Source organism: Python bivittatus, unplaced genomic scaffold (genome assembly GCF_059951505.1).
Source record: "Python bivittatus isolate LINGU-HERP-01145 unplaced genomic scaffold, Pbiv_v1 ctg000070_np1212, whole genome shotgun sequence".
In the NCBI taxonomy this organism is placed as follows: Eukaryota; Metazoa; Chordata; class Lepidosauria; order Squamata; family Pythonidae; genus Python; species Python bivittatus.
This window is the reverse complement of record NW_028277034.1, coordinates 42,973,410-42,988,628: the sequence shown is the minus strand read 5'-3', so window position 1 is coordinate 42,988,628 and position 15,219 is coordinate 42,973,410. Positions and strand designations below refer to the sequence as shown.

General features: G+C 39.2%; 1 protein-coding gene across 3 annotated transcripts in view; it reads left to right on the top strand.

Moving 5' to 3' along the window:
* Window positions 1–15,219, top strand: part of BMPR1B (bone morphogenetic protein receptor type 1B) — a 141,700-nt gene that overhangs the window by 62,605 nt on the left and 63,876 nt on the right. The window contains exon 1 of one of the 3 annotated variants that reach the window (XM_088133041.1): window positions 244–362. The exons of the other annotated variants lie outside the window; for them this stretch is intronic. The gene's annotated coding sequence lies outside the window, so the exon portion shown is untranslated. Of the gene's footprint in view, window positions 1–243; window positions 363–15,219 lie in introns of those variants that run through there. 3 annotated transcript variants of the gene reach the window in all.

Here is a 15,219-nt window from a genome sequence, read left to right as displayed (position 1 = left end):
AATCAGAAACTACTCAGGTGCATTTTAGTCACTCTTAAGCCTATTGTCCTTCTAACAGGCTTTGTCTGTGGCCTTAAGCAAAACTTATCCTCTTAGCTGTTTATAATCATGATACTATGGTGTCATGTTTCTCTTCATCAGCATGCAGAGATACAGCAAGTCACCTGCTATAGATGCATTTTCTGCCATGGTTAAAATAGTTTATCTTAAATCAAGAGCCCCTGGCTTAGTTCTCACATGACAGCTTTCTGGGATAGGATGCAGCTTATTACTGCACATTATCTATCCCTAGAGTAGGACCGTTTTGTGCACGCAAGGGACGTGCAATTTATCATTCTGGGGCCATGGTTTTGGTATCCAAGGTGAGTTATTGTTAAGCTTGTGTGTTGATCACACACAGCTCAGCATTTAATCTTATAAAAAGTCATGATCTCAAATATTTCATAATTGTACCATTTGCAGAATGGCAGGCAGCCAGCCAGCAAAGCTCTGAATAGTTGTTTCTGTCCATCCCCTTGTCTGTCTAACTAACAGTGTGTGCTGGTTTTTGTCTTATAGACATTACACAGTCCTGTGTCAAGGGAACCTACTTTATATTTAGACATGCAATAAATTACCTTTGGAGAAGGTCCAAGCCATTCAGTTATATTTCTATGCAGGCAGGCTATATATTGCAGTTTTTAGATATGATGTTTTCGCTTAATTTTACTGTTTGGTATTGAATCTTTAAAAGAAAGGTTAAATGAAACATCTGTTAAAGAATATTAGTTGGAAGGACTTCTGTTTCCTGCACTTATTTTTTTCCCTTTACTTTGTTTTATTATGATAAAATATAAAATTTCTGATTATTGGGAGACATTTTGGGTTGTCAAAATTTTGTCTTTGGCAAGAAATAGGTACTAGAATGCAACAATGAAATAGGGCATTGGAAAATGACAATCACATTCTTGTGTTCCTGCTTACTTCTGTCCTTAAAGTGTTTCTGCCTCACTAATTATTAAGAGATTCCAGAATATCTATTAATCTATAAAGCAGATAAGAAGCTTACAGAATTTACACCAAGAGAGGGAGCATGAGACCTGCCCACAAGAAACATGTATGGCCCCTCTTCAAGGAAGATAAAATTGCACAAGGTCACAAAATCCTGCAAGATTTTGGCAGTCTCATCTCACAGATTGCTGAATCTCATTAAATTTTGCATTTAACACAAAAAATCTTACAAAATTCTGAGCATCTCTCAGCCAAACATTGTGCTAACCTTTATGCTATTACAGTGATACCTCGGGATACGAACGCCTCTGCTTGCGAATTTTTCGGGTTACGACCAGCTCTGGCCCCAAAATTTTACCTCGGTTTGCGAACTCCGCCTCGGGGTACGAGCCATTTTCCGCCCGTGCCACGTGGTCCGCGGCCATTTTCTGCCCGTGCCACGTGGTCCACGGCCATTTTTCCGCCCGTGCCACGTGGTCCGCGGCTGTTTTTCCGGCCCTGCCGCGTGGTCCGCGGCCGTTTTTGCGCCGCGCCGCGCCGGGCCGCGCCGTTTTCGCGCCGGGCCGCGCCGTTTTCGCGCCGCGCCGCGCCGTTTTCGCGCCGCGCCGCACCCGGCCATTTTCGCACCGCACCACGCCGCGCCTGGCCGCTTTCCGTGTGGTCCGTGGACGCCAGAACGGATTAACGGTAATTACATTGAACCTTATGGGAAATTGCCTCGGGTTGCGACCAAATTCGGGCGGAGGGCGGAACGGATTAACCGGATTTACATTGAACCCTATGGGGAAATTTCCTTCGGGTTACGACCAACTCGGGATACGCCCAGAGTCACGGAACGGATTAAGTTCGTATCCCGAGGTACCACTGTACATAAAGACCATGTGCTTGTAGGAGCTTGCAGGTGACAGATTGTGAACTAAGACATCTCTGAATGAGTGGAAATGACCACGGCTAAGACCGAAGGATTGGTGAGTAGACTGGTCCCATGGAACCTCTTCGGATAAGGAGGGGATGGGAGATAGCCCACTTGTGTTCTGGATGGCTGCATCAAACAAGGAGACTGCAGGACAGTGGGCTTGAGTGCTGGGAGACAAAGGGAACCATCATGTTCTCAACTGTAGTGGAGCCTTTTAAATGACATTGAGTTCGCCAACTCACTTTCTAATTACTTTTGGAAATTATTCAACTACCTTAAGGATATTAGAGATCTTCAAAATGACAAGTTTGAAAAATAACCTGGTGACTTCGTTCTTGAATAAAAGAAAAATTAACTATAGGTTTGAGAACTTAATTAGAAATAAAATGGCAAAAAGCAAAAATTGACCTAGATAAGGACTTTATACTGGACTTACAAAAGAAGTTGGTTAAAGCCTTGAAGGAATCTTCAAGATGGGAAAAAGGAAAATGGAAGAGAGATCAAATCCTATGACACCATCTGAATGATCTAAAGATTAAGTTTGTTAGAAGCAAAAGAAAGGAGTACAAGGTTGGTTTGTTTGATCAAGATTAAAATAAGACACGTTTGTATAAATCTGGGATCCCTTTATGCTGACTGAACATTTTGCTGACACTAGGACTGAAATGTTAATGATTTAAGGATTTGCATATGGATAAGGATGGGCTATGGAAAGAAGAATTATTTGCATGTAACGTTATGGGGGTGATGAATTAAGTTTGTACTTGTTGTGATGAAGATTACTATTTTCTTTTTTTTCTGTACACATTTTATTCTCTTTTTTCTTTAGTTTCCATTCTTTCTGATTTTAGTTTGTATTTTCTTTTACTATTGTTTTTAAAGCCTTCAATAAAAATTATTTTTAAAAAAGAGCAGGTGCTTGTGCAACTTTTCCTTTTTACAGTTGTGAATGATTATTCTGAGCTTAGAAACTGAGTGCAGGAGGAAATAGGATTCAACACAGGTACAAACAGTCTGAATCAATTCATTGTGTTACGATAAACCAGTTGCAGGTCTTTTTTTAGCTAAGAGATTGCAGTTTTGGAGAGCTGTTTGGTTTTCTTGGAGGAAAAATATATAATAAATAAGGAATCAACATCACTTTTTAAAAATCTATTTCTGAGAAAATTTTAATTGTTAAATGTTGGTAGTTTCTAATTTACTAAGATGGAAGTTTGCTCATTTTGGTTGCTGTCCTGAGAATAGTGGAATATTTCAGGTGTATGCTTAAAGATATTGGCAGTATCTTAAATCTCTGGACTTATTTTAGTTCTTCTGTAGGTGATTTCCTTAGGAAGCTTTTTTGTGTCAAAGAAGAGACTCAACATTATTTTGCCCAGAAGCATTTTGAGATAATATCTTCTGGCTTTCTTCCTTGAGAGAGTGGGGAGTTGATAATCTACAATTTTAGCTCTTGCGAAAATATAAAAATACAAAATGTTCTAGAGTTTGTTCTGACAGTGATAAGTAAAATGGATTTGAGTGGCACTTAATGAAATTAAATTGCACAAGTCTCTATCATGCCTTATGACTCACTGGGATCAGTATATGGGTAGTAGAGAATGTACTAACTCTGCCAGCCAAATTAACAATATCCATCTTCTGAAGTACTATTTGCAGTGGAAATAATGTTGACAAACTTGATCATAGTAATAACTGTGCTACAAATATGTGCACTAAATCTAAATACATTAAAAATGGTAAAGAGAACAATTGATATATAGATCTGCAATTTTTATTAGGCAGTTTATAGACACAAATATAAGCTTAATTTGACAGCAATTTTGAGAAGGAATGTCTTCTGAAAATCAGAACCACAGAAAAGCAAAGAATAACTAAAAGGTGTGGATGTGTGCTTGTGCATATATGTGTGTAGGGGCAAGGAGGTACATTTTTCTCTACATGGGATGGAAAACCACTTGGGACATTCTGAAAATCCAAATATACGTATGGAACCAAAATGGACACTACCAGACTAAGTAGGCTGGAGTTTATAGTCCAAAGGTCACAAACATCTGGTGTGGCACTGTGTTTCCCAAGTATATAGATAATTAGGGACATCTGGAACTTTTTGGAAATTTCCGGTATCTAGATGAACATAAAAATGCTGCAGTACCATAAAAGGAGAAGAGCTATATCCACATTTAGGTTTCTTACCAGAAGCATTGCTATTTACAATCAGCTGGAAATGAAATTAAAATAACATTTGCTTATGTGGTGCTTGATCTAGTGTTATTATGTACAATATATACAATATATTTGTACATAAACCCTTACAGTAAGGAACTTGGTTGGTGTGGTATGTTTTCCCCTCTTACATGTGAATCATTTATACTTCTTTTTGACCTTGTCCTAGAAGTTTAAAAGCAGTGTGAAGATAAAAGAACAAACAGTTTGTGTCATCTAATTCACCTCTGCCATGAATAGTATTTGGAAATGTCTGCCCTCCACCCAACTAATCTCTTTGCCATAACACCAAATCCTTTAATTCTAGCCACATCTTTCTTTCCCTTTTAACTTTTAGTCATTGCCCATGTGCACAGTACAATAATAGCATTTAACAAATAGAATCACTCATAGCTATTTTGTAAAGAGGAAACTATTTCCATGGTGAACATGATTAATCACAGAAGATTGCAATGGTGGCCAATAAATGCAATTTCATGCAAATCCAGTTACTCAGTAGGACCATAAGAATAATGATGTTTGCTTAATTAAAAGAGCAAAATCTAATAATTGTATGAGGATGGGTAAATAGCTGTGCACGGGAGCTGTCCAGAGCTATTTTGTGTTGCTTTATTTATTTTTTAAATATGGCATGAAAAAGGGAGAGGTGCCCCTATTTTGCCCTGTAATAAAAACCAGTTTCATAACATCAGTGATGTAAATTGGGGGGAAAAAATGTATCTTGAGTTATTATTGGTCTTATAGCTGCTGTCCTTTTAACCACATTAGCTTAAACCTCTTCCATTCTTTGGTCATTTTCCTTTTTCAAAGAAAGACAGAAAATGTAAAAATGTCTGAAGAGCTTCCAGACTTGTATAAAGTGCCTACTAAGAATAATAACATTATGACATACACAATTATTCATGACATTCCCAAGACTTTTTTGGGGGGAGAGACTGCTGGATTTAGGAACTTAAGTAGCTACCTCTTTCTGTGCATCAAGAACTTGTAAAATACTTCTCTTGAGAATGTTCTGATGGCAGAAATCTTCAAATTTTCCCCCCTTAATTTTTATAACGGGTAACAACATTCACAAACTATCTCTAAATAATATGCTCTTCTATACCAGACTCTCTTCCATGATGGGGATATAATATATGCTTCCCTGAAATCACTATATGGCTTTTGCAATACCTGTACACCTATCTTAATGTCCCTTGGAATTCAAATTTTGGTCATGAAGATGAACTTTTCAGCTCTTAGTATTATTATTTAGAGATAAACTGTGTATAAGCTCAGTTATGTCTTCCAACTTGATCATGTTCAGGTTCTCATATATTGATAATTGAAGCCTATTTTCCTGGAAATAGAAGATTGGCTGATAGGCTGTATCATGCAAGATACCATATATAGATGAGTCTGAAGGACTGACTGGTGCTTTGTACCATTAAAGCTTCTTTGGATGATCACATTGGGAAAGGGGGTGCATAACATCTGATTTGTCATAAAGGTGAAGTTCAAAATGTTCACCATGTGATGTAGTAAGAGAAAAATAGTTGGGGAAAGTATGATCAGAATTCTTAAGACTTCCTGCCTCTCTGCCTGTCTCTCAGCCTGGGACCATATGCTTCAGTGCTGCATTTTTCTCTGTGTTATTTCCCCCATCTCTGTTCCCCCACTTTCAGGTGATTTCCCTTAAATTTTCCCCAAACAGCAATAGCAGGTATATGTTTAAGTTTTAGATCAGAAAAAGATCTTCCCAAATAGCTTAATACTTATTTCCTAGCCCCACTATCCAAATCTAATGCTGAATTACTGTTAGTTATACTTGAAAAGGAAATCCCACTGCATCCTCTTCAGTATCTTCTGCCTCTTGTCTAGCATGCCACTTATGCAAAATCTACTTGGGTATGGAGAGAAAGAAGGGCATATATTTAGCAATCTACTTTGGTGGCAGTTATCCTAAATGGGCACAATTCCTACAAGAGTTATTCTTGGTAAGCCTGCATTGTTTTAAGTGGATGGCACAGTGGAATCTTGAACTTCCTCTTTTTGATATACTTACATGTTCTTGAGAGAGGGGGGAACTACCCAAACACCAAATACCAACCGTATTCATCTCGCAAGACTTTTCCCTCTCTGACAGTATAAATCAAACAGAGATACTCCTCAGATAGAAACATTCAGCTGCCTTTCCTGAGCGTTTCTTCTGTGGGAGTGCTCGAATATTTGAATTATAAACAAAACAAAGTGCAGGAACGTTTTTGGAATCTAGTCAGAAAAAGAAATTTACAACAATAGCTTCTGTAGTTTACTTCTCTTTAGAATTCTGGATTGAATCATGGCACCAGAAGCTGGGAAAAATGAAGCATGCTTCAACAGCAACAATAAGAATAATAATCTCTCCGCCTTCTTTCTGGGACAACACGTTTGCTTTTATAAGGTTTTTATTTTTTATTTTTTGGCCTGGAAGCAAAGGCATCTGCAAATATTCTGCTTTCTGCTCAGTTTGCTCTGAGGGTGACCAGATTGTTTTGTTTTCTGTTATTACTTACTTTGTTTTTATTTATGAGTATCCAAAATGCTGCCTTACTGGAAGTGTGCTATTATAAAAGCATTAAAAACTAATCAAATAACTCAGTATTTTTCTTTTTATGGGTCACAAAGAACATGCTGTGTTTGAAAAACAAACGGAGACCTCTGTGTTTTTAAGCAACATCTTTTGGGGAGGGGCTTTTATAGAAACATGTTTCATGCATGTGAAGAGCACCTTTCTGCTCAACCTCACGTTCTTCTTTAGCCTTGGGAAAGAGAACAGAATATTTCTTCCATGCTGAATTTCAGTTTTCAACTCACAGAATTCTTATCAGGCATGACCAATGGCTGGGAATTCTGGGTGTTGCCCAACACACAGAGGAATACAAGTTGAGTAGGTAATTCTAATGGGCTGTTTTCCATTCATACAAGCTTTAGAGTGGCATGCCCAAATCTTTCACTATAGAATGTAATTTGGCTAGAATGGGATTATTCACAGGTTAACAGGAACTGAGGAATCTACCTTCTCTTGATGAAGATCACTGACCCATCAAGCTGAATATTATTGTTGCTGGTTGTGTCTTTTAAAGGTGTCAAGCAGGATTTTTGGGGCTGTCTCTGGAGATGTGAGGATTGAATTTGGGACCTTCTGTATGCATGCATGCACAAAAAAGTCCTTCTGCACTGAACCAAGGCTTCCTTCATCTTTAAGGAGCATCTTCTTGTTACTGCATAGGATGAGAGATAAAGTCAGAAGAAGTTGATGCTTCCCATTTTCTTCTATATTCAGGTAGTCCTTGCTTACAGACTGCCTCATTTAACAACTGTTCAAAGTTACAATGGTGTTTAAAAAGCTTTATGAGCAATCCTTGCATTTATGACCGTTGCTGTGCCCTGTGGTCATGTGATCCCCATTCGCATGCTTTGCAACTGGCTTGCAACAAGCAGAGTTAATAGAGAAGGTAGAAGTAAAATCATAAGTTGCGATCACATGTTGTTTCACTTAATGACCAAAAGGGAAGTGAGGTTGTAAGCCTTTTGCAGTCACGTGATGTTTTGCTGAGCGACGGCAGTGCTTAGTAACGGAGTTGCCAGTTGTGCTAAGCTAAGGACTACCTGTATGGCTTGGTATGAAGGCTGGAAATAGTTCTCTTTTCCCATAAAAAGTACTGTATAGGACAGGAAGAGTTAAGATTTAGCAATGTGCAGTAAATTTTTAATATCAAATAATATTGAACTTGTGTTTTCTCTATCTGCTTCCCTTAGCATGTTTTATAACAGGCACATTGACTGAAATGAGTTAACCTTTTAATATTCATTGACTGGTTAAATATGATTGCGAAACCTAGCTTCATGTTTATGTTGATTATCAGTTATCAGTTATAATGGAGTATAGTGGGAATTAGTTTTTCTCACTGTAGTTCAATAGAATGAGTCTCTCTGATGTTTGGCACAGTCACTCATTAAAAGATTCCAGAATCCATTTTAGTAAGGATCAGTTGTGCTTTCCACACAGTTTTTGAATTGTCATGCCTGTTACTTCAGACATTTTTACAGTGGGGCAAAAAAGTATTTAGTCAGCCACCAATTGTGCAGGTTCTCCCACTTAAAAAGATGAGAGAGGCCTGTAATTTTCATCATAGGTATACCTCAACTATGAGAGACAAAATGGGGAAAAAAATCCAGAAAATCACATTGTCTGATTTTTAAAGAATTTATTTGCAAATCATGATGGAAAATAAGTATTTGGTCACCTACAAACAAGCAAGATGTCTGGCTCTCACAGACCTGTAACTACTTCTTTAAGAGGCTCCTCTGTCCTCCACTCGTTACCTGTAATAATGGCATCTGTTTGACCTTGTTATCAGTATAAAAGACACCTGTCCACAACCTCAAACAATCACACTCCAAACTCCACTATGGCCAAGACCAAAGAGCTGTTGAAGGACACCAGAAACAAAATTGTAGACCTGCACCAGGCTGGGAAGACTGAATCTGCAATAGGCAAGCAGCTTGGTGTGAAGAAATCAACTATGGGAGCAATAATTAGAAAATGGAAGACATACAAGACCACTGATAATCTCCCTCGATCTGGGGCTCCACGCAAGATCTCACCCTGTGGGGTCAAAATGATCACAAGAATGGTGAGCAAAAATCCCAGAACCACAAGGGGGGACCTAGTGAATGACCTGCAGAGAGCTGGGACCAAAGTAACAAAGGCTACCATCAGTAACACAGTATGCTGCCAGGGACTCAAATCCTGCAGTGCCAGACGTGTCCCCCTGCTTAAGCCAGTACATGTCCGGGCCCGTCTGAAGTTTGCTAGAGAGCATTTGGATGATCCAGAAGAGGATTGGGAGAATGTCATATAGTCAGATGAAACCAAAGTAGAATGTTTTGGTCTAAACTCAACTCGTGTTTGGAGGAGAGAGAATGCCATACCTACTGTGAAGCATGGGGGTGGAAACATCATGTTTTTCTGTAAAGGGACCAGGACGACTGATCTGTGTAAAGGAAAGAATGAATGGGGCCATGTATCGTGAGATTTTGAGTGAACACCTCCCTCCATCAGCAAGGGCATTGAAGATGAAACGTGGCTGGATCTTTCAGCATGACAATGATCCCAAACACACCGCCCGGGCAACGAAGGAGTGGCTTCGTAAGAAGCATTTCAAGGTCCTGGAGTGGCCTAGCCAGTCTCTAGATCTCAACCCCATGGAAAACCTTTGGAGGGAGTTGAAAGTCCATGTTGCCCAGCGACAGCCCCAAAACATCACTGCTCTAGAGGAGATCTGCATGGAGGAATGGGCCAAAATACCAGCAACAGTGTGTGAAAACCTTGTGAAGACTTACAGAAAACGTTTGACCTCTGTCATTGCCAACAAAGGATATATAACAAAGTATTGAGATGAACTTTTGATATTGACCAAATACTTATTTTCCACCATGATTTGCAAATAAATTCTTTAAAAATCAGACAATGTGATTTTCTGGATTCTTTCCCCCATTTTGTCTCTCATAGTTGAGGTATACCTATGATGAAAATTACAGGCCTCTCTCATCTTTTTAAGTGGGAGAACTTGCACAATTGGTGGCTGACTAAATACTTTTTTGCTCCACTGTATATAATACTTGAAAATATTTAGATGCAAATATCAACCAGAAATGCTCATAACCCACAGATAAACATATTTTTTAAAAGGAACTTTTTGTTTTTGATTTCACAAGTCTTATTAGAATGAATCTTGGTAAGTGTAACTGATTTGCCCATTTGCTAAGGAATAACTTAAACGTATAGTATAAGTGTTGGCATTCATTCTTCTGCCAGGAGAGAGACAAAATGGAGGTATTAGCCCTATCCATTTCTTTGAATCCATCAGCTCCAATAAAAATTATTTTCATTTAGGTAAAATAAAATGTAGTAAAAACCTAAATGGTACTGATCTTTAGCATAGTTACTTCATTAGAACACGCCACTGCTTTTATTGTAGTGAATGAATATTAGCATTTAGATAGCTGTTTCTTTCTACTGAGTTCATTAAAAGAGTTCAAATACATTTGGGTGAAAATGAAGGGATATGTTACCGTTAGGAACTATCTTGGTAGTCTTTTATTGTCTTCGTCTGAACTTAGTCTACACAGCATAGTAGGCAATTAATCTTCACTTTTAGAGTCCTTTGCATAATTACTGTGGAGAGTATGTTAGCTTGAAAGTACATCCTTCATATTTAGATATCACTTTTGGGGCTGTAATGCTCGAGATAAAATTCAGAAAAAAAATGTTTAGGGATATGTAGAACGTGAACACTGCACCTCCCAGGAGCTTGATAAAACATCCAGCAACTCTGGAAACAAAACTAGTTGCTTGAAGAAGTCACTGACAACGTGTGCCTGTGTGCTCTAAAGCAACTTTTCTGAAGCATTACATGACTCTACTTATCTTTTTTTCTGTTTCTTCTTCAGTACTAGAATCTATCAAAGTCTGGGGCACTTGGCCTTTCATGCTCTTCCCTTCTTATGTGCCAGGTTTTTTTTTTTTAAATGCAGTCCTTACAAAGCCACTGTTTATTCATGTGTGTATTTGTATTTTTAGAGTATCATAAATAGATGTCAAAGGGAAAGGTACACAGTGGTAATGTCTCTTGTACCTTTTGCAAATTCATAAAAAAGCCCTGAGAATACAGCGTTCCTTTATATTATTTTTAATACATTCTTTCTTTGAAATCTCACAATCTGCACTCCTCTTTATTGCTCTTAGCTTCCAGTATTCTGTAGAGTTTTTAGAAAAGAACTTCCTGATAGAACCATTTTTGCAACCAAATTATTTTTTTCAGAATATTCATTCCTCAAATTAATTTTTTTCTGATACTAAAGCTTACCTTGGGATATGTTTATGAAAGGTAGGATGCAGATAATGAGGCTGTATTCCTACAGCAGATGTTCTCAAACTGTTTTTAATCCATTTGGGGTTCGCAAACAAATTAGAGGTAGGTCTTGATACTGGAGGATTGTGTATGCAAAGCGGGATCCTTGTTGCCCCTGCTCTGCTTGCACAGGCAAAGCAAAGAGGCATGTGGTCTGGTTTTGTGTGTGCAAGCCTAGATCATTATCAGAACTGGCCATACTATGCCTGGCCAAGCCAGAAGCCAGCTTGTCTAAGCAAAGATTGGAATGGGTTCTAATAGGATTCTGGTGTTGCTTGAACATCCCAGACCAGGTAGCTGTCAGAAAGTGCTCCCATTCTGCTGCCAGCTTGTCCAAGCAAAGATAAAAATTCATTAAAACCCAACATAAAAACAATCCTAAAAATAAATAAATTCCAAGAAGATAGAAAACTGGCAAGTAATTCCAGGGAGCATCATCAGGGGGCTAACCACCCCCAGGGGCAGGTAGAGCCCATATCACCCCATGCACGTTGACAGAGCCAGGTCTGTAAATATTTTCAGAAAGCTGGGGGCCTGCTGCATCTCTGGGGGGAGAATATTCCAAAGGGTGGGGGCAATGGCAGAGTAGGCTCTCTTCCTGGGCCCCGCCGGCTGATGTTCCCTTGCTGATGGGATCTGCAACATGCCCTCTCTGCCTGACCAGGTGAGATGGGTTGATGTAATGGGGATGAGACGGTCACTCAGGTAACCTGGGCTTTAAAGGTGATAACCAACACCTTCAATTGGACCTGGAAGCAAACTGGTGCCCAATGCAGCTCCCGTGGCAGAGGTGTTACATGTGCCATCCTAGGGGCACCTAATATATCATCTGCACAGCTGCATTTAGAACCAGCTATAGCTCCTGGATAGTCTTCAAGGGTAGCCCCATGTAGAGCCCATTGCAGTAGTTTAACTGAGAGATGACCAGGGTGTGAGTGATTGACCAGAGAGCCTCTGATCCAAGAAGGGGTGTAACTGGTGCACCACCTGAAGGTGGGCAAAGATCCTCCTGGCCACGACTGCTACCTGCTCTTTGAGCAGTAGTCGCGAGTCCAGGAGGACCCCCAGATTACGTACCGGGTCTGTTTGGGGCAGTGCAACCCCATCCAAAACCAAAGATGGTAAGTTCTCGGATACAGAGGGGCCTCCAATACACAGCCATTCCATCTTATCAGGGTTCAGCTGAAGCCTGTTGTTCCTCATCCAGGCCCCCAGAACCTCCAGGTGATCATGGCATCACTCAGGTCACCTGGGATGGAGATGTATAACTGGATATCATCTGCATATTGATGATACCTCATCCCATGGTGGTAGATGATCTCACCCAGTGGTTTCATGTAGATGTTAGAAAGGAGTGAAGAGAGTACCAAACCCTGCGGTACCCCACAAAGGAGGAGCCGTGGGCTGGATCTCTCGCTCCCAATCACCACTGCTTGGGATTGGCCTTGGAGGAAGGAAGAGAACCAGCCCAGACCTGTGCCGCCTACTCCCAACTTCCTAAGTCAACCCAAAAGGATACCATGGTTGATGGTATTGAAAGCTGCTGAGAAGTCAAGAAGAGCAAGGATGGTTGCAGTGCCTCCTGCTCCCACCAGAGATCATCCATGAGTGCGACTAATGCCATTTCCATCCCAAATCCAGGCCTGAAACCTGACTGGAAGGGATCCAGATAATCTGTTTCCTCCAGGATCCTCTGGAGCTGCAAGGCAAGCTACTTCCCATTAAAAATAAAAGTTTTGAATCTGATTGTTTTATTGTTTTCAGTGAAAGGTTTTATTTTATAAAGCTGCAAGGTTCTATGAATTCTTAGAAATATTTATGAAAAAAAAAGAGTAAATGGTGCTCAAATTTCTTGCCCAACTGTAATTTGAAATAGCCCTAGTCTTGGGGGTAGGGTAAACAAATGTGTTTATTAGGCACTACAAAATTTGAGAACTCCTGCCTATAATATTCCAAATATTTCCAGGAGAACATCAAGAAGAAAGCTGTCAGCATGCCTGTTTGTGCACTGATTGAAAATTGGACTGGATTACAATGATACTAAACCATAAAATGAACCTGCAAATAATCAAAGAGAAAGGAAAAATTAACAGAACCTCATTTAATAATAAGTTCTCAGCTCACTTACTGTTTCTTCCAATACTTCCTTCTTTAGAACAAAAAGTATTCCTGAACACACAAAGGATAGTTATATAGACACTTGGTAGAAAAGACAACATTCCTGCATACCTAAACACTACATATCACTTGTTCAGAAATGTTGCACATACCTATATCCTCAATAAAAATCTTAGAATTTCCCATTCTTGTTTATAATTCCTGAAAAATTTTGGGAACCTTATATTGATTTAGGATAATTGTTTGGTAGATCATAACTCTTAGAACTTGGCTAAAGGCCATGCTGGCTAGAAAATTAGGGAATTGTTGTCATAATGAAACTGGGTACTATATTCCTATGCATGTTTTCTTACCAGTGGAAAGTATGTTGGTAGAAAATAGTATAAACTGAAGCTACCAGATCTTACTGCAGTACAAGAACGTCAAGGGGCAAGTCCAAAAAAGGGAGATACGAAGCTACTGATAAGCCCATACTGACGAATAGGTGTAGCGTGTGAAGAAAACAGATTGTTTCTGTCCCTGAGGGAGAAAACTTAAAGAAAAGTTAAAATTCCTAAACTGTAGTTATTACTAAAGTACAATTATTCTATGTTTGAAGGAAGAACAGTTAATGTAAATAATAGACGTGAGACTGGGTTGGAAGGTATTAAGCATACTATTTTATTAGGATATACACTTGTTTTCGCTAACTATATTATCTTAGCCAGTAAGAATATAGCTGTCTTCTTCCCACCTACCTTCTTACTTGTGGGCATTAAATGTGACTCATTGCATTCATTTAAGATTGTTTTCCTATAGTTGCTTAATACTGATCCCTGTTTCTGCTCAATTCATTTTTCTGTGAAAGAAAGAGAAGGTCATAAATAGAAAGGCAATACTAGTACTCTCTTTCCACCATACAAAAAGGAGACTCATGTGTTCTCAAGGGAAGGAATTACCTTTAGCATTTGTGTGTAGGTTGATGTCTCAGGCGTTCACAAGTGGGCAAATAACTGAAGACAAACAAAAGGAGATATTGGTTAGCTCTGTGGATTACATGCAGTGATGTAATAAAATGATTATGGGATGACAAATTAAGTAGATGACTTGGTTAGGATTGGTGGCTTTTCTCTTTCTTCCATATCCTCTTTGTGATATGGGACTTGAGCTTTTTTTTTTTTTGGCCACTTTGGACTTGGTTCTACAAAGGTTTTGTAGTCAAAATACCATAGATGTGAGTTTTCCAACCTGGTTCCCTCCAGGTGCATTAGAGTATAATTTTTATCATCACCAGCTGGTATGTGCATAAAGGGCAAGAGGTTGGGGTTTACTGCCATGGACTCCAGTCTCACAAGCCAGGATTGCACTTGCGTCCTTTTAGCAAATATGTGTGTTTGCAGCATTTGTTTAAGAAAAGAGGCCATTGTCCTACATCATTATAAGAGGGTAGTAGGACTTTAGGTACACATGTGATTTATATACCAATGTATCACAAGACACTAGGAAGATGTCATAATATAAATTGAAATTATGAATAAATAAATAAGGGCATATTTTTAAAAGAGATTATGTGTTGCATGTCCAGAAGAACTGACCTGAAGGAGCATAAAAACCCTTTATGTGAACAGTCTCCATGTTTCCAGGCAAACCAGATTTGCACAGTGTAGAGAAAGGAGGAAGGGTGGTTTATAAAGATGTTTGTAAGAAGTCTGCAGCATTAGTGTAATATTCCTTTAGGGAGGGTTTTATAATGCCCAGAGGAATGTGTAGGTAGTGGGATCAGATTCCAGACAACCTGAGTTGTTTTCAGTTAGTGACATAATGCACACCTGGGCATTCTCACTTCTGACCTGCCATTGTAAAAAAACCTGACACTTGCAACGGGGGGCCTTGTGCAAGCTTTGGGTTCTTTGTTTGTTGATGATGAATAGGAATTATAGTTTAGTTTAGTTCATTTCAACTGATGATATTGCAGCCTTTTTCCAAGCTGGGTTCTTCCAGATTGATTGCAATATCAGCTCCTAGAGTTCTACCCAAAGTGAAGTTGAGAAC